The 19,336-nt window shown below is 51.5% G+C and overlaps 1 pseudogene across 1 annotated transcript in view; it reads left to right on the forward strand.

The window, feature by feature from the left end:
• LOC147709823 (uncharacterized) overlaps positions 1–19,336 on the forward strand; it is a 334,389-nt pseudogene that overhangs the window by 3,974 nt on the left and 311,079 nt on the right. The window lies entirely within an intron of this gene.

The following is a 19,336-nucleotide window of genomic DNA, read 5'->3' on the forward strand; positions in this document are numbered from 1 at the left end:
GCATTAGAAGCATCCCCTTTGGGCACTTCAGCAGGTCGGTTCCTCATACAACAATTCGAGGACTGTGAAATTAAAGACCATAACCTATTGAATAATGGAATGACGTTGCAATTTCATTATGAACAATATACATGAATAAAAGCATCCAGAAGGATTGAACTAATATTGTGTGGAGTCCTCGAATTGTTGTATGAGGAACCGACCTGCTGAAGTGCCCAAAGGGGATGCTTCTAATGCACCATTAGGAGCACCGTTTACTGATATTGTGGACGTCTGAGACGGAAGACGTCACCCTTGGAGCACCGGCTAATCATTAATCTACTTGTAAGAAATCTAGGAGTAATTTTCTACAAAAATTATAGGCTGTGCACCAGCTTCATACTTTTTTCATTTTACAGAGGGCAGAAAGACACAAAAAACGAGGGGAAAGCGAGTGGCACAGAGGGCATAAAGGCACAAAAAACCAGTGGAACAGAGGGCAGAAAGGCACAAAAAAACAAGGGAAAAACTAGTGGAACAGGGCAGAAAGGCACAAAAAACGAGTGGAAAAGAGGGCAGAAGGGCAGAAAAAATGAGTGGAACAGAGGGCAGTAGGGCACAAAAAATGAGGGAAACACAAGTGGCACAGAGGGCAGAAAGGCACAAAAACCGAGTGGAACAGAGGGCAGAAGGACACAAAAAACAAGGGAAAAACGAGTGGAATGGGGCAGAAAGGCACAAAAACGAGTGGAACAGAGGGCAGAAGGGCACAAAAAACGAGGCAAAAAGGAGTGGCACAGAGGGCAGAAAGGCACAAAAAACAAGTGGAACAGAGGGCAGAAGGGCACAAAAACAAGGGAAAAACGAGTGGAATAGAGGGCAGAAGGGCTCAAAAAACGAGTGGCACAGAGGGCAGAAAGGCACAAAAAACGAGTGGCACAGAGGGCAGAAAGGCACAAAAAACGAGTGGAAAAACAATTGGAACAAAAGGCAAAAGGAGCACAAAAACGAGGGACAAACGAGTGGCATAGAGGGCAGACAACCACTTAGTAATTCACAAACTGCTTTTAAACACACTCCTTGTTTCACGTGCAGGCCCTTGACCTCTTAACCATCCATCGCTGCACCGTGCACTGCACAATTGTTTTAAATACATGTGTCGATCCTGTTCAAATGTAAAAGACACCCGTCGTCGCACTCAGTAAATTCACAAAGTGCTATAAACCACTCGCGCCTATTCTCGCTCTAGTTCCCACTAGTCGCCGGGATGACCAAGGCACCATGTTGAATCACTCAAGCACAAAGCACATAGTACTCTATGCACTATTCTGATCGCCCGTTTAATGTTGGCTGCCGATTCACACAATTGTTGACATGCTTTGAAGTATCACAGTGATCTTGTTGAGTCACTGTTTTTTGTTTTTCCTTGTCTCCCTTATTCCCACAGGCGGCAACCATAAACACCAGGCAATTGTATTATTAGTCCTGATGATGATCCCCTTTTATTAGGAGCTCGGGATCGAAACGTCGACTTTTCTCAAACAAAGCCACAAGTTGACAATTGTGTATACTGATTGTGGTTTTTGTTGGTTAGAGCTTGTATTATTTTCCAATTAAGTGCAAGTCACCTTTGCTCCAAGTTGTTGCCTGCCTATTGTCTGTCTCACACTAATTCTCCCCCTCACTACCTTTCCCTCATACTAGGTACCGGGCTGTGCCTTGTTTTAACTGTGTGTACGTCTATTTTTGCTCCTATTTTTCAATCAAACTAATACGTTTCCATGTTCGGCTGGGCATGGGAAAGATATATAGCACTTTTTTTTTTCTCAACATCTGTTTTATTAAACCCCCAGACCGGGGTACGCACATGAAATGGTGACCTTCACACAGCGTTAAGCCTACAACCCCCAGGGGGCCGGCCGCGGTATACAACTTGATGTACAATAGCTTTTTGTGCATGCAGGACCTGCAATTCCTTCAGTCACATATTCAGTGTCCTGCTTGCAACCCACTCGGGCGGCCATGTGAAAGGGCATTTTGTGCAGTCAACCACGCCCAATTGTCACCACGCATTAGGTTCAGCCCTGAAGGTCGGGCAGCAACTAGTGGGCCAAACATAAACAAACATCAGACCATAACGGTCCCACTCACAACCAGAGACCTAGAAGAAGGCAACAGAGAAAATAGAGACAGTGTCCAGGGATAGCAGAGAGAAAGGCGGAAAAAAGGTAGTCAAGATAGGGGGAGTGAGAGGACCCGAGGAGGAGCTGTCATCGGGGCACGCTTCAGCAACTCCATGTCGGACCCGCAGGCCATTATCTCAGGGGGCTACGGGGGTAAATGGGATCACAGCATCATCCACTAAACGCAGCGCTCGCAACTTGGGGGGCATGCTTCTGGCATGTTCGCTTTTGCACAGATAAGTAACCAGGGGCTGCCAAACTTTCTCAAAGCGTGTAATGCGGGACTGTAGCCTTGCTGAAAGCATCTCCATAGTGATGAACTGCCAGAGTCTCCCAAACCATGCAGCAAGGGGGGGAGTCTCCGCTTTTTTCCAGTACAGGGCAATAAGTTGTCTGGCGGCACCCAGCATTTGCAACGATATACTCCATTCATTACGGGTCATGGCAAGCAAATTGGCAGGTTTGATTCCCAGCAACACTGTACTAGCGGCATCAGGCAAGGGGAACCCCAGAACCCCCTTTATGTGGCTCAGTACCTCTTTCCAGAAGATAGCGATCAGGGGGCAGGTCCACCATATGTGCAGGAAGTCCCCAGGCACGTGATGGCACCTCCAACAACCGGGAGAGGAAGAGGAGAACATTCTGTGTAAGCACTGTGGTGTGTAATACCATTGTGTCATTACTTTGTACGCGTTTTCTTGCTGCGGTATGCTGCGGTATACTTTGGGGATATCTCCCCAGAGGCGGGCCCATTGCGTCGGCGTAATATCCTCACCCAACGTCGTATGCCATTTTTGCTGATACGGCTGCGAGGGGGTAGTTTGGGGGTGTTGCAGAATTCGATAGATCTGAGAGATTAGGCCCTTCGTGTCGGTGCAGGAGCGGGCAAGACGCTCAAACGGGGTAAAGGCCCTGGTGGCCCCCGGGTATATCGCATCCGACAAGGCCCAATGACGCAATTGGAGAAATTGCAACTTAGCCTCCGGCGGGAGACTGAATTCCTCTTGACAATAGGCAAAAGTCTTAAGGGTGCCTCCATCAAAGAGATCTGTAAGGACTCTACAGTCGCCTTGCGTCCATTTGCGAAAGGCAGTAGTGCGGCTAGCCGGAAGAAACCACGGGTTGTCTTCAATAGGGGTGTGCGGCGAGGGGAAGGTCGTAAGACCTCTCCGTACCGCTGTCTTGTCCCACACATTCAGAACCGTTTTCGTGGGCACCGCCAAATATGCACTAGGGGATCGTCCCGCTTTATGAGTCCAGGCCAGATTCCAGATGGTGCGGCCCGTGACCGCCCGGTCCATATGGAGCCACCCCTTCTCACTCCGCCTGGTGCCCCATTCAATCACAAAGCGCAAGTGAGCGGCCCAGTAATAATCCACCAGGTTAGGGCACGCAAGCCCTCCGCGATCTCGCGGGGCCATAAGAAGTGCCTGAGAGAAGCGGGGTCTCTTACCTCCCCATATGAATTTAGTGCAGTCTTTTTGCAGGGCTCGGATGTTCGGCAAGGGGATAGGTGTGGGTAAGCATGAGCGGATTTTGCGGATTGGCAATCCGCGAATTTTGCGGATTTGCTGATTCGCAATCCGCAAAATCCGCGAATTCCCGCGAATTTTTTTTTTTTGTGTTCGCCCGTGTTTCTGCCAGTTCGCGAGGGTTTTTACAATTTCGCAATTTGCGAACTTACCTGTCGGGTCGCAAGTTTTGCGAACTTGTTGTTTCTACGTGTCCAGCCTGTTTGGGACACTCTTCTTCATCACTGCCACTCTCTGTCACCACTGCCACTCTCTGACTACTCATGCCACCCTCTGGCCCACCCATGCCACCCTCTGTTTCATCACCACACCCTCTGGTTGTCCAGTGTACATTATTTTCGGCAAAGCAAAGCACACCTTCCCTGCCTCAAGTGACCTGAATTAATTTGGGGCTGATTAATGTGTCACAGAATATTTTTTTAGCTGGCACCTGCTTCCTTAGTGCGCCCTGATTAGTGATCTTTTGCACTTGCTAAGTGCTTTCATTGTTGCAAAATTAGTTACAACACCTGCCCTGCCCCAACTGACAATAATGAATTAGGGGCTGATTAATGGATTTTAACTTCCAGCCTGGCTCCTGCTTGTCTCCCTTAGCTGTAATTCAGGACCTTTGTGGCATATGTGTAACTATTCTGAGGTTCAGAGCAGGGTCACATAATAGTTTCAACTGGCAACTGAACTCTGGAGGGGCCCCTCAGGAAGCACTACAGGAAATGGCTACTAATGATGAGCCTGAACTTTTGAACCTGGTAAGTAGTTACTTTCAGTTTTGCTAAAATCGTATTTCTGCAATTTTGCACTTATTCGCGGGGCGCGAACTCACGCGAACAGTGCGAGCAGTGCGAGCAAAATCCGCTGCTCGCGGATTTGCGGATTTTGCGGGAGATTCGCGAATCTCGCGGATTGCGAATTTCCCGAAAATCCGCAAAATCCGCGAGCGGAACGGATTTTCCGCCCATGCTTAGGTGTGGGAAGGCACAGGAACAGATAAAGGAGTTTAGGCAGGATAGACATTTTAATTGCGTTTAACCTTCCCAGCCATGAGGGGATAAGTGGTTTCCAGCGTCGCAAGTCCTCAAGGATGGATTTGCGGCAATCTGCCCAGTTGAGTGCCGACCAATCATCCAGGGAGGGGATTAGGGATAGGCCGAGGTATTGAATATGGTGAGCCGTCCAGCGATAGAGGCATAACTGTTCCAGCGAGGGGACATCAGCCGGGGGGATCGTAAGGTTAAGTACCCACGATTTATCGTGGTTGATTTTCAGGCCGGAGGCGCCCTCAAAGGAGCAGAGCGCTGCATGGAGCGCTGGTAAGGACTGTCGGGGCTCCGTAAGGGTAAGGATGAGATCGTCAGCGTACAATGCCACTTTATGGACTTGTCCCCCCATCGTAATGCCGTGGATGCTCGGGTCTCGCCTGATCTTATCCGCCAGAGGTTCAACCGCCAAGGCGAACAGTAGGGGCGAGAGAGGACAACCCTGTCTAGTCCCTCTCCCGATCGGATCTGTCAACCTCCCATTCACGCGGATCCTAGCCTTTGGCGCAGCATAAGGTGCCATGATCCTGGCAACCATCAGTGGACCAAGCCCTATCTTACAAAGGACCGCTCGGAGGAATGACCAGTCCACGCGGTCGAATGCTTTCTCAGCGTCCAACGAGAGGAGGCACGCCGGGATACGCCAATGGCGCGCCTTCCCTACCAAATGTGCAACTCTCCGCACGTTATCGGCCCCCTGGCGGCCATGAATGAAGCCCACCTGATCCGGGTCCACGAGGTCAGGCATGTGGAGATCCAATCGCTTGGCCAGCACCTTGGTGTATATTTTAAAGTCAGTATTGAGCAGCGCAATCGTGCGATACGACGAGCAGAGCGCAGGGTCTTTCCCAGGCTTTGGGATTAAAGCTATTTCCGCCATCCCCATGTCCGGGGAGGGGCCCTGACCGCCATTGAAAGAGGCAAAGAGTCGGAGGAGGTATGGACTCAGCTGAGATTGGAATAGGCGATAGAAGGAGAGCGGCAAACCATCAGGGCCTGGTGTCTTCCCCAAATTTAGTTCTTTAATAGCCAAGGTCACCTCATCCAGCGTTAACGGCTCCTCCAAACATTCAGCCGTAAGGGGGTGCAGCTGCGTCCCGCTATAGTGCTCCAACACTGCCTCCGAGACGGCGGGGGCCGGTGGGTCCGCCGTGTAGAGCGAGTCGTAATAGTACCGAAACGCTCCCAGCTTGTCCCCTGCCGCCGTCGCTCGAGACCCATCGGGGAGCATCACGTTCGCTATGTGGGATCTGGCCGCTTTGACCCTCAACCGTCTCGCCAATAGTTTCCCCACCTTATCCCCTCCGTCAAAGTGCAGTTGCTTCAGAGCCAAAAGGGAGCCCTCCGCTCTGTTCGCACGCAGCAGCCGCAGCTGGCCCCGAATATGTGCCAGGCGTCTCCGCGTCCTCAAGGTGGATCCTTCCTGATCCCGTGTCTCCGCCTCTTTCAAGTCCCTCACCAAGTCGTCTTCCACCACCCTCCTCTCTCGTGCCCTCGCAATCGCGAGGGACGTAATGTGACCCCGTATCGTGGCCTTAAAGGCGTCCCAGACCACCGGAAAGGGCGTCTCTGGTAGGTCGTTGAGCTCAAAATAGGAGGTAATGGCTGCGCGGATGTCCTCAACAGATGCAGCATCTCTAAGGAGGTGCGGGGGTAAATGCCATTTCCGTTCTCTGGGGGGACCGTCCCGCGGGTCCCTGAGAAGCAACTCCACATGAGCATGGTCCGAGATGGATATGTCCGACATCCCAGCATCCACCACGTCATGAAGTAGATCCTGGGACAGGAAGACATGATCAATGCGAGAGTAAGAGCGGTGGGCACTCGAATAAAAAGAGTACTCTCTCTTATCCGGGGAGAAGTATCGCCATGCGTCAAATAAGCCTAGGTCGCCGATCTGCTTGCGAAGCGCCAGAGACATCGCCCCCGCCCCATGAAAGGAGCCCTCACTCCGGTCCATCTTCGGACACCACACCAAATTAAAATCCCCCCCGAGGACAATAGAGGGCCCACCCCGAAGTACCTGGTCGCGCAAGAGGTCACGGAGGAAGCGATCCTGCGCCTGATTAGGGGCATACACATTGCATAGCGTAAGACGGCGAAGTCCCACCTCAACAGTCACCTTGAGGAAACGGCCATTACCACTTCGGTAGAGCCTATCTGTACCTCGCCTGATGCCAGCTTTGCACAAAATTGCCACCCCTGCCGTTTTTGTGTTCGCCGCTGCCCAGTATTGAAGAGGGTATCTAGGATGTGCCATGCGCCCAGTATCCACCTGAAGGAGGTGGGTCTCTTGCATGAAAACGATATCTGGGTCATGCCGCAAAAGGTAATGCCATATCTGCTTGCGCTTATTGGGCGAATTAAGGCCCTTAACGTTGAGGGACAAGATCCTAAGGGGTCTATTCACAGTACTCGCCATGGCAGGGAGCCCTAGGAGACGCAATCAAAGCCACCCGCAACAGGTCACACACCATCCATACACCCCAGCCAAAGGTCCCACCCTACCCGACCCCATCCGCCACTACACCCACCCTCCCAGGTCCCACATAAAAGATAAGAGAAGGAAGAAAAGAGAGAAAGAGGAGGAGAGAGATAGTCAAGTACAAAAACCAAACAGTCATCAGCCGATGAGGCTGGAGGTATGAACCGTAAAGTTGCGGCCAACAGGGCCAGAGTTCACTGTCCCCAGAATAGGGCATCCTACACCCTTGGGTTCGAATGTCCTTCTGGATGTCACTCCCCAGGGGACAGCTCCAGAGGGACATGGCTGGCAAAAATTACTAAGAGGTATGGAGCCCCCACCCACCCAGGCCCAGCACCGAGGGATCAGGGGCCCACCCGACCCACCCCCTTGTCAGACAACCCCCCGTCCGCTGGGGGAGCATGTGATAACAGTACCTCAAGAGGAGTGGAGTAAGTGTGTCGCCATCCTCACGGCGTAGGGGGACGCTCCTTAGGAGGGCGCTCCTTAGGGTCGGTTACTGCCTCCTCCAAAGCTCTAATGTGGGCTATAACGTCTTGCCGAGCTTGGCTGTTCGTGGGCTCGTCAGCAGGTGGTGCGCGTCGCCTCCGCGGCACCGTGGTCCAATCCGGCCCAGTCGGCGTTCTCTTGCGGGATGGGTGCCTAGAAGGACTCTCCGGGGGAGAGCCCGAGATATTGAGGAGCCGCGCCGCCTCATTGTATGATCTCAAGGCTTTGCGTCTCCCCTCCCACTGGAAAATAAGCGCAAAGGGATGGCCCCATTGGTACGGGATATTCATGCTCCGTAGCTTCTCCGTCACCGGGCGGAAAACACGTTGCCGCTTCAGGGTATTGGGCGCCAAGTCCTGGAAAATTTGGATCTTATGGCCCTTGTATTGCAAATCCAGCTTGTCCCTGGCGCACTTCCAGATCTCTTCTTTCTCTACAAAGAAATGCACCCTCGTGAGAATGTCCGGTAGGAGGCCCGACCTCCCCGCAGGGGCCGCCACCCGATGTGCCCGGTCAAGAGTGGGGGCGATACATCCTCATCACCCCGCACCTCGTGGAGGAGTTGTGCCACGTAGTCCATCACGTCCTTCCCTTCTTCGCCGAGGGGCACGCCGCGAATACGGAGGTCGTTGCGCCGGCCCCGGTTCTCCAAGTCTTCCTGCTTGATCTGGAGCTCAATGTTCTGCTCCTCAAGGGCTGTCAAACGCTGCCAAGCGCTGCCACAAATGTTCCTGGTCCTCCGTGCGCGTGTCCATGGTCCTCTCCAAGCTATCCACGCGATCTCCCAGCTCCGTGACCTCTCGCTTGAGCTCTGTGATGCATGAGTGTACCTCAGTTCTCAGGGAGCCGATCTCTGCCCTGAGGTCAGACATAAAGGTGGCCATGAACGCCTGTGTGACCGGTGGGGAGTCCGCCGTTCCTCTGGATGGGCCCTCTCCGGCCGGTGGTGCCCCCGCCTTGCCCCACATGGCTGTCACAGGGTTATCTTTGGGGGCCGTCGTCGGATCAGTCCTAGCGCCCCTATTCGTGCACATCATCGTCCGCCTTGGCCAAGGAAGGGCGTTGCAGGCCGCTGAACGTCGCTGTGGTTTGGGGCCCCTGCCCAAAGTAGCTCGTGAAAGCAAGGCCAGGAGGGGAGGGGAGGAATACAGTCTTGAAGCCCCGAGGGTCAGCTCACACCCTGGGTACCTGAGGGCCCAAGGCTCCGCTCATTCGACTCCTGCAACAGCGGACCCCAGCGCACCCTCCGCAAGAGACCGGGCAGATCGGGACCCACCGGGCAACAGCACCTTGTGGACGAGCACACCGGCGTAGAGCGAGCCCTCCGCTCCAGCCCCTCAGTCCGGGGTCAATGTTGGGGGGGGTAGTCCTCGCCCCCAGCACACCACTCCAGCAGAGTATTAGGCACCCCACACTGCCAGGGCCCCGCGCACCGCCTCTTCCTGTCCCTCGCCAGTGATGGCAAGGGGAGTTCGCCGAGGTTCTGTCCTCTCGAGCGCCAGCAGGGGTTGAAAAGGGAAAGGCTTTCCCCGGGCGGCACCAAGGGCAGCAGCCCACCGTCGCCGCTTCCCGCCGTGGAAATCAGCCGCACCGCTGCACATCCGGCGCACCCTGCGCGGGCTGGGAAGATGGCGGGCGCCGTCCGCTCCGAAATGTGCCCCGGGGGCACTGCCTGCGCCGGAGCACCGTCCGGACCCCAGCCGCAGCTCAGCCCCTCCACTCCGGAGCACGGCAGGGAACGGGATCTCCCAGAAGCAGGTCCGGGTCCAAATGGTAAGTCTTGCGCCTCCGTCCCGATGCTACAAGAAGGCGGGCGCCGATCGCGCCAGGCGATCAGTGCGTCCGGTGGGTGCAGCCAGAGTGTTCCTCCCTCCCGCGAGTCCGCAGGTATGGAATCCAGCAGCCTCACCTCACTGTGGGGGCTGAGAAGGGGCCGGCAGGCGCCCGTCGACGCACCCAGCGTCCCTCCGGAGCCGGCAGCAAGTCGCCTCCGCAGTGGCCCAAGATGGCGGAAAGGCAGGCTCCGTTCGCGCCAAGCCGTCCGCCTGTACCACAGGTCTCTCTGGGCTCTTCCGTGGAGTCCGGCAGCCTCACCTCACTGTGGGGGCAGAGAAGGGGTCGGCAGGCGCCCGCCGGCGCACCCAGCGCCCCACCGGAGCCGGCAGCAAGTCGCCTCCGCAGTGGCCCAAGATGGTGGAAAGGCAGGCTCCGTTCGCGCCAAGCCGTCCGCCTGCACCACAGTCCTCTCCGGGCTCTCCCGTGGAGCCGCTGCCCTTGAGAACTCAACCACCACCGGCCAGCACACAGGGGTGTTGTGTGGGGGGCCTGGGTACCCCTAAATCCGCCTTGATTGCTTATGAAGAGGCCAACGGCGGCGGGAGCTCCGCAAGAGCACGTCTGCTCACATCGCCGTTCAAGCCATGCCCCCCATATAGCACTTATTTAAGTCTATATTATTTCTTTCATTATTCCTTGCATGCTGAGGACCATTTGTTTTTTGTAATAATAGAGGGCAGACAGGCACAAAAAATGAGTGGCACAGAGGAAAAGTACAGAATACAGAAATACAGGGGCAACTAAGAACCGAAGGCAGAACAAGCAGAGAGGCACGGTGCAGCGAGGGTACAGAAGGAAAGACCAGGCAGAGAGCATGGTGAAAGCGAGGGGAACAGAGGGAAGAAAAAGGGGCACAGACCACGTACAGGCAGCGGAGGAAGACAGACAACAGCAGTCACAGACACAACAATGAAAATACAGGCAATACAATAAAAGCAATAAAGCGTTGAAAGGCACATGTGTATAGGTTACCGTTACTTGGCAGGCAGGTAAAAATAGATGCAGCCAGGATCAGCAGTAGGATTTTCGTGCTGCTGTCCGATTGCTCACTTTCCACAAGCCCTTGGGTGAATTATGTGTGCTGTCAAGCTTTCATATTCAGACATATCATGCTCTTATTCTGTGTAGCCTTCCCCGGCATCCAGTAGTGATTCATTGGGGGTCCTCAGGAGTCAAATGATTAGGAACCACTGCCCCAATGCATTCATTATAAATGGAAAACTTAAGCGACATCCGAAAATCTAAATGTAAAGAGTTTAATAAAGTCTTCCACAGGAAGAATAAGCTAATGCAGCATAAACAATTCTGCTCTAGGGAGAAACCCTAATAATGAATAGAATGTGACAAGGGATCGATTACAAAACAAAATGTAATATATCAGAATGTTCACACACAAGAGAAACTCAATAAATGTATTGAATGTGACCATGCATTCATAAATGGAGAGCTAACTCTGCATCAAAAGTCAACCCTGAAGACTGATACCCCTGCTCTCGTTCCCGGCCAAAGTCTCGAGGGGTCGATCAAGAGGCAGCTGACCAGACACCTGGAGCCCAACAACCTCCTGAACTCCTCCCAGTTTGGCTTCCGAGCCAATCAAAGCACAGAGACCGCCCTGATAGCAGCCATAGATGACATCAGAGCCCTCCTGGACCTCAGTGAGACTGCAGCCCTCATTTCCTTGACCTCTCAGCTGCCTTCAACATGGTCTCCCACCAAATTCTGATTGACAATCTCCACCACATCGGAATCCAAGGAAATGCCCTCAAATGGATCACCTCCTACCTCACTAGAAAAACTCAGACTCCCGCCCAACTACTGAACCCAAGGACATCATTTGCAGCTCCTCACAAGGATCCTCTGTTAAGCCCCTTTCTCCTACACTTACATGACACCCCTAGCCAACATTGTCAGTTTGCACAGGCTGAAGGTCATCTACACCGACTAGACCCACCTCACTACCTCCAGAGACAACTTACATAGGTCAGGAGGGGTTTCACTTCTGCACGTTACCACTCTTCCGGGAAGGAGGCCATGGCGATGGATCTGTTCAGTGGTTTTGTGAGCACTAAGCTGATCGCCTTGCTCCTGAGGTTAAAGATAAGGTGGAGGCATGGATCAGTGGGTACACCAAAGTGTATCGACTTCATTGTGGAGGTGGTGTCTTGCGCGATGAGGAGGTTCCAGGAAGCGGCCGGAGGTCGGAGTTAGTGTCAGTGGGTGTGAGGAGGTCAAGGCTGTCACTTGTGGAGAGCTGAGATTGAAAGTCCCTGTAGATGACACCGATCTTCTAATGGAAGTAATCAGCAACCATGTTGCACAGATCTCAGAAGGGAGTTAAGGTATTCTCAATGGACGCAGGGTTGCTGAATTCCCTAATAATGGCGAAGAGCTCATTGCTGTGGTTTGAGCTGAGCTCTTTGCAGCATGTGACGGCACTCTTCTTCGCTTCTTTAAGGAGAAGGTGATAGTGGTTGATCAATGTCCTGCAGGTGGTGTAGTACACTGGATCCTTACTGGTAATCCATCTTCTTTCTAGCGAACAACAGTCTCATTGAGAAGTCTAAAGTTCTGTGGTAAACAAGTTGACATACTTTGCGGATTCTCTGATCTTGTTCGGCTCAGTGGGGGTGACATAGTCTGTGATCCTGTCTGTGAAGTTCTTGATGGCCTGTTTAAGGTCTGGAGCTGTGTCCGGTCAGTTGGCATGGAGAGTGCTGTTCCAGTTCTCATCTGAGACAGTTTTCAAGTTGCGCTGAGGTGTGCTGGGTGGTTTGGCTTTGCTTTCTGTAGCATTGTGCCCTGTGATGATGAAGTGGACAATGGAGTGGTCGGTCCAGGTGAGTTCTGTGACATGGTGGTACTTGATTGTTTCGCTGGAGATGAAGATGGAGTCAAGCATGTGCCCTACGATGTGCTGGGTTGATGATGAGTTGGATGAGGCTGATGTTGCTCATGCTTTCTATTAAGTTGTCAGTGCTGGCATCGCTGAGGTCTTCCATGTGGAAGTTGGGATCTGCTAAGAATATCTAGTGTTCGGAGGCAATTGCGAGTTGGGTGATGAAGCAAGGGATGGCTTTGCAGAACTCGAGGCGAGTTCCTGGAGAATGTGACAAAATGTTCTTAATGAAGTAACCGTATGAATGTACAGAAAGTGATAAGGCATTTATTAGAAGGGCACTGCACAGCCAATGTACCATAGGAAAGCCCAACCGGGGGAGAACCCATATAAAGGGCCAAGGGTATGCCCAGACGTGGGCCCCGGGCTCCCTGTGCACTGGATTCAAGCTGACTGGTGAGGGGTGATACCCCAAAACCGGTCCCAGGATGCTTGTTTCCGGTCCAGGGAGGACCTGGCTTTGCAGTTCGAGCTGCACTGTTCCCATGAGGAGCAGGGCCAATGGTTTGCATATGGCAGGGTCTAAACTGGCGTGGCATGGTGAGCGAAAGAACAATGGATTTGAACAAGGTCTCTTGACTGGGGGTGAAGGTTTGCTTTATTCCGAATTCCGTCTATCATTTGTGCTTCTTTTGGTTACGTATATAAGCACAATACTAATTTTAAACCTGCAACAAAACACAAGAGACATTGTATCAATTTCATCAACTCTATGCCCGCATACTTAGATTGAGGTGGTCTGCGATGTCACTGCTGGTTGTGGAGACGGGATAACACATCCAGTGTTGTGACCTGTTTACAAAGCTGACTCATGGCACTAAGCAGCTTGACAAAGCCCATTTCCTGTCCCAGAGTCTACTATGATATTGTCATGACAAAGGCAATTGCTCTATGCCACGCTCCTCTCCGACTGGGCTACCACCAAGTAACAATGATAACAAACATAATACTACTGAACTGTATGGGCCCATGCGGTGACCGAAGAGCCACATTGGGAAGTATACAAAAATAAATCCTCAGCCCTTGAATGGACAGAAGGGGCAATTGATACGTCAGTGTTTCACCACCCTGAAGACATCAATACTTCGATAGACGCTGTTACAAAACTGGTTGCTTCGCTTTACTTGTTTATGAAAGGCTAACTGTTATTTCCACAGTGATCAAGGCTTCAGTCAAGCAGGATTTATAAAGCACGGCTAATCGCCCAATAGGTTATCCAGGTGTTTGCAGGTCCTGTAGGATTATTTGTACAGCCAGGTCTTGAGGGCTGTTTGACTTGGCCCTTTTTGCAGGGTTATCCTCAAACGTTTTGCTTTTTCCTCCTATTTTGTCCTGACCTGTTGTTGTTGGTTTTAGGACTGTGGGCACTTTACCACTGCTAATCAGTGCAAAAGTGCATATGCTCTCTGTGTAAATTGTTATGATTGGTTCTCCCTTATTGGCATATTTTGATTTACTGGTCATGGATGGTAAATCAAATACTACTAGTGGGCATGCAGCACTGATTGTGCCACCCACATGAGTAGCCCTAAAAAGATGTCTTGGGCCTGCCACTGCATTGCCTGTGTGCAGTTTGCTAACTGCCATGTCGATTTGGCAAGTGCACTTACTTTCCAGGTCCTAACCTTCCCTTTTCTTACATATAGGACACTCCTATGGTAGGCCCAAAGTGCCCCCCTGGGCAGGGTGCTGTGTATGTGAAAGGCAGGACATGTTCTGATGTGTGCAACATGTCCTGATAGTGAAATACTGCCAATTTTGTCTTTCACTATTGAAAGGCTATCTTGCCCTATAGGACAGAATGGGGATTGCTCTGTAACATTTTACAAGCATATCTTCCCATAGGATAAGATGGAAAAATAACGTTTAGGCTCTCTGAACTTAGAATTTAATAACACATCTTTTTACTTAAGATGGTTTTTTAATGATGTATTTACTGTCTGGTTTTGGAGTGACAGGGGCTGGGGAAGTGCATTCTCTCAGACGGTAACCAGGAGGGGTTGATGTGTGTCCTGCCTTTCCTGAATGAGTCAGGGCTGGGTTGAATAGACGTGAGCTGCATTCAGAGTAGGGGGAGGAGTTCTCACTAGCACCCGAGTAGGCCTGGTCTGCATTTAGAGTGGTGGGAGAAGATTCCTCTTGCAGCTGAAAGGGGCCTGTCTGCCTTACACAATGCTGTGTCCACCTCCTGCTGGGCAGCTGCACCAAAGAGGACAGAACTGGTTTGGACTGGACTCCGAGACCCATGTGCAAAGAGGACCAAGACATTTCGGGGTATAAGTATTAGACCTAAAACCCCTGAACTTTAGACTACTTCTAGAATCAAGAGGAACCTTTGCCAAGGAGAAGAGCTGGAGAAACTGAGGGCGAAGTACTGGCCTTACTGTGTGTCTGGGGTTGGCCTGCAGCTACTGTTTTCTGCCAAGGAAAGGAGAGGGAATTTGCTGTGTGCTGTATCCCCTGCTTGAGGAAAGTCTCCAAGGGCTTGAGTAGAGCTTGCCTCCTGTTATGTAGTCTTGGGAACCCAAAGACTTCACCCCCAGCTCCCGTGAACTTCCTTTCTGGGAGTTCTGACCTGCCAAGAGGTGCCTGAGAGTCTTGGGCCTCTGGACGTTGTTTCAGCTGTTGGAGCTGGAAAAGCAGCGCAACGACAAGGAAATCGATGCATTGCTCTTTTTGTGACAATTTTTCCAACGCAACGCCGTGGGCGAGAACAATCTCCCGCATCGTCACGCCGCTGCCGAAACCAACGCAGCACTTGTCACACGGCAAGAATCGGCGCATCGAGGGATCGCAGCTGAAAAGTTCAATGCAGCGCCTCACTGCCGCTGCATCGCTCGGCAACGCATCCTGAATTTCCACACATCGCCCCTGTGTGTGGCAAGTTTTCCCCCACGCATCACCCGCAGATTGGAGTAATCTCAGAATCTATGCATCGCTTCCCCCTACAGACCGGACCCGACGCTTTGCTCCCCTGTGTACAGCGGAAATGTTGCATCGCATCCATAAAGGTCTCAGGAACTACGCATCTCTTTGCTTTATGATGCTTCTCATCGCTGCGGCTGTTTGACTTGGTGAATTTTGTCACAACAACAGGTACTTTGCAAGAAATCACACATCCATAGTTTTCTATGGACTCAGTTGCTAAAACCTTTTGAAAGTAATACTTGTATGTTGGATTTTTGTCAGTTTAGTCTTGTAAAGTTTAGATAAAGATGCTTTATTTTTCTAAACCAGTCTGGTGTCCATTTGTGGTGTTGTCTCTGTGTTACTGTGAGTGTTGGTACAAATACTTTACACATTGTCTTTGGGAAAAGCCGTCTGCTTGTGCCAAGCTACCAAGGGGGTGAGCAAGGGTTATCTGAAGTATATATCCCCTTTCACTGACTAGAAGTAAGGGTCCCTATTTGGACAAAGGTACCTACCTCTGCCAACTAGAGACCCCCATTTCTAACAAGGGCGACTCGGAATTCCAGATACATTTTGTTTTGTAGAGCGCACAACTACTTCAACAGAGGTGCCCCGGCGCTAGATTTGCGGTGAGGGTAATAAGTGGATCAATCTAAGGCAGGTTAAAGAGCCAAGTTTTTAGTGCCTTCCTAAAGGCCTGTTCTGATTCCATTTTGCGGAGGTGAAGGGGCATAGCTTTCCAGAGTTTTGCAGTTTTCACTGTGAATGCTCTTCCACCTATCCTGGCCTTAAGGAAGTGAGGAACCCTGAGCAGTCGCAGGTGGTTTGATCTCAGGGCCTGGTCTTGCTAGTATATTTGCAATCTCTGCCTCAGATAACCAGGGCCCTTATATCTGGTGGCGCTGTAGGCCAGAGTGAGTGCCTTGAACTCTATCTTCCTAATAGGAGGAAGACAAAGGAGGTGCCGCTAATGTGGGGAAATATGATGGCAAAGCTACACGTTCCTAATTAGTCTGCCCACAGCGTTTTGAATTATCTGCAGCCTGAGGACCAGATAAGCTGGCAGCCCTAGATAAAGACTGTTTGATAATCCAGCTGGGAGGTCACCAGTGCATGGACTGTAATCTTCCTGCAGTCTTCCGCAGGAAGTGTAAGAATTTTCTCAAAGCTCCTCACTTTCAGAAGCATATAGAGGAGACACGGCACACCTGGGTTTTGAAAGAGAGGTCGTTGACAAATTTAAACCCCAGATTTCTGGCCAAAACCACCGGGTTAGGTGGTAGGGTCAGCTCCAAGGGCCACTACAAATGAGGTGGTGGTGGTGCTGCCTGACTGAAGAAAAATACCTCTTTTTTCTCAGCATTAAGATTTAAGCAATTCTAAATCATCCAGGCCAAGATGTTTTTCAGGCATTGCTTAAAGTTGAGAAAGGCAGTCTCCAAGTGTTCTTTGAAAGAACACATCAGCTGAGTGTCATCAGCGTAGGAGACTACTCTCACAGCAGATGTCTCAACCACAGTCGCTAGAGGGGCCAGGTATACATTGAAAAGTATCGGGCTCTGTGCTGAACACCGGGGTATCCTGCAAACATGGGGTTTCTGGGAGGAGACATAAGGGCGTTGGAATACTTGTTAGAGATTCTCCATGAACGACTAAGCTGTGGACAGGCCCAGTCACACCAGCATAGCTGAGGTGCCCTGACCCACAGATTCACGCACAGTTTCAGAGACTTCAAGAAGTGCGGACTCCGGTTTGTACCCCGTTCTAAAACCCCGATTGCAAATTGTGAGAAGTTGGCCTGGCATATGCTTGCTGTTCACCAGTGTAGTGAACACCTTGCACCAGTCCAATTCGACTCTTATGGTGATAGGTTAAAAGACAACCTTTAAAGAAAGCTATCCTAGTGGTAGCTGTGGAGAGCAGCCTTCAGGCTAAGTCTTGAAGGACTGTTAAGCTTATTGTTTTACCATGGATAACCTCTTGATAACCAAATGAAAGAGTAGCCCACACAGGTGTGTGTATATATATATATATATATAAAATATATGTATTTATTCTCAGAATAATCCCACTAGTCTCTTTATGAGGCTAGAGGTAAAAATACAGTTCAATAAAGTATTTATAGTCACAATAAATAGCACTGGAATAACAGGGCCCCAGAGGGGGACCAAACCATATATTAAGAAAGTGGTATAAGAACCACAACAGTTCTACAGGCAGTGCCTAGGGCACTTAGGATCACTGGCCCCTTACGAAACCACCCAAGGTAGTGAGGAAGGGGACCCACAGGGAGCGTGTGCAGTATTTAAACTAGGACAGGAATCCCCGTTAAACCCTATGGGAATGTCGCTGTTGGAAATTGCAGGAATCTAGACACTTCAAGCAAGAGTTCGAGTTCAGGAGTTTTAAGTTAAGCTCTTGAAGGACACACACCCACGATAGTACTGGAGTACCACTGTTACCTGCCCCAGGGAAGCCGGGTGCATAGGTCGTTTTCGGTGTCGGGTCGAGATCTCATTTTCAATGGGAAAATGTGAAGAACTGCTGCTGGAGAGAAGAGTTGTCGATGTTGTGCAGGTTAAAGATGAAGATCTTGAAGAAGAGGACCTGGAAGCAGTGGGGACAGAGTCTGGGTCACTACCCAGTGACCAGGGGCCTCAGGAGAGAGAGCCCTTCAATGTCGGGTGCTTCTTGGTCGATGAAGAGTAGCTTGGATCAGCAGCCACGGAGTCCAGGAGGCATCAAGCAAGGCCAGCTGCTGGAGGGCGACTGTCCCACGAAGGATGAAGGCCGCTGCAGTGTTAGTGTCCGGATTGGATCCACTAAGCCTTGGCAACCACAACCCACGCAAGGATCAAGAAACAGCTACTGTGCAGACCCTCAAGGTCTGAGCGAGGTCTCCAGCGAGGAGACTGAAGAGCAGGCCTGGAGAAACCAGGGGAGCTTGTTAAAGTGAATAATGATCTCCGCGAGGGCCCACCAGTCGAGGGACCAGGGGCCGCGGGAGGCAGCAAAATGGCGTGCGTAAAGATGCGCCCACAGGTCGCCGGAGCGGGCTGGAGCATCGATCTCTGGCACAGATGATGCTGATAGGTTGGCCCAACAATAGGCCAAAGTACAACTTCGCCACTCGTCGGGTTCGTGTGCTGTGCAAGAGGTGGCCTGTGTCCTGGGATATTGGGTATCTTGGCACCCAGAGGTCCACGGTGCTCAGCCTTGCTGTGCACACTCATTGGCCTCTGGGATGCTTGGGAACCCACCTCAGGTTAGGCAGAAGTCTTCGATGTCCGTAGGAGCAGCGGAATGCCAACCAGGTCAGTTGCAGTGTTTCAGGTACCTGCCAAGCACTCCTTTACCCCAAGGGAGATTTCTTCCGCCAGCTGGGCAGCAGCAAGTTGAAGTTTCAAGTTCAGAAACAAAGTTTGTGTTCAAGATTAATCTGAAGCTCTGGGGACTCTGCACCCACCTTTATCCAAGAATTAGGGGAGTTTTTAAACCAGGGGCCACCAATGGGAGTTTAGGAGGGAAAGGGTGGCTACACCCTCTCCCCTTTGTTAAGTTTTGCGCCAGAGCAGGGGCAGGATGCCCCTGAACCGGTTTGAAGTGGCGTATGCAGAAGTAGGCACCAAATGTGCCTACATGCAGGCCTGAAAGGAATTTCAAGTGCACCCACCCAGTTCCAATACACATAGCCTGTCTGGGGAGGTGAGGACACCTCCCTGCAACAGGATCCCTATTGTCCAGCTGCCCTGGCTGGAGTTTCCCCCAGCAACAGGCAGCCAGAATTGTGTGAGTGGCTGGTAGCATCCATTTTGTACTACGTGTGCTCTTTTAAATTGGTGTCTAAAATCAACCGCTTTTACCATGTCGACCCTCTAGAAGGGTGGAATGCTACCCCCGCCACCAGGACTGGCGGGGGGGGGGTAGTATTCTAAGTTGTTTGACATGTAACACAACATGGTTTGGTGCAGCCATTCTCAAGTTAG

The sequence above is a fragment of the Lissotriton vulgaris genome, chromosome 6 (genome assembly GCF_964263255.1).
Source record: "Lissotriton vulgaris chromosome 6, aLisVul1.2, whole genome shotgun sequence".
NCBI lineage: Eukaryota > Metazoa > Chordata > Amphibia > Caudata > Salamandridae > Lissotriton > Lissotriton vulgaris.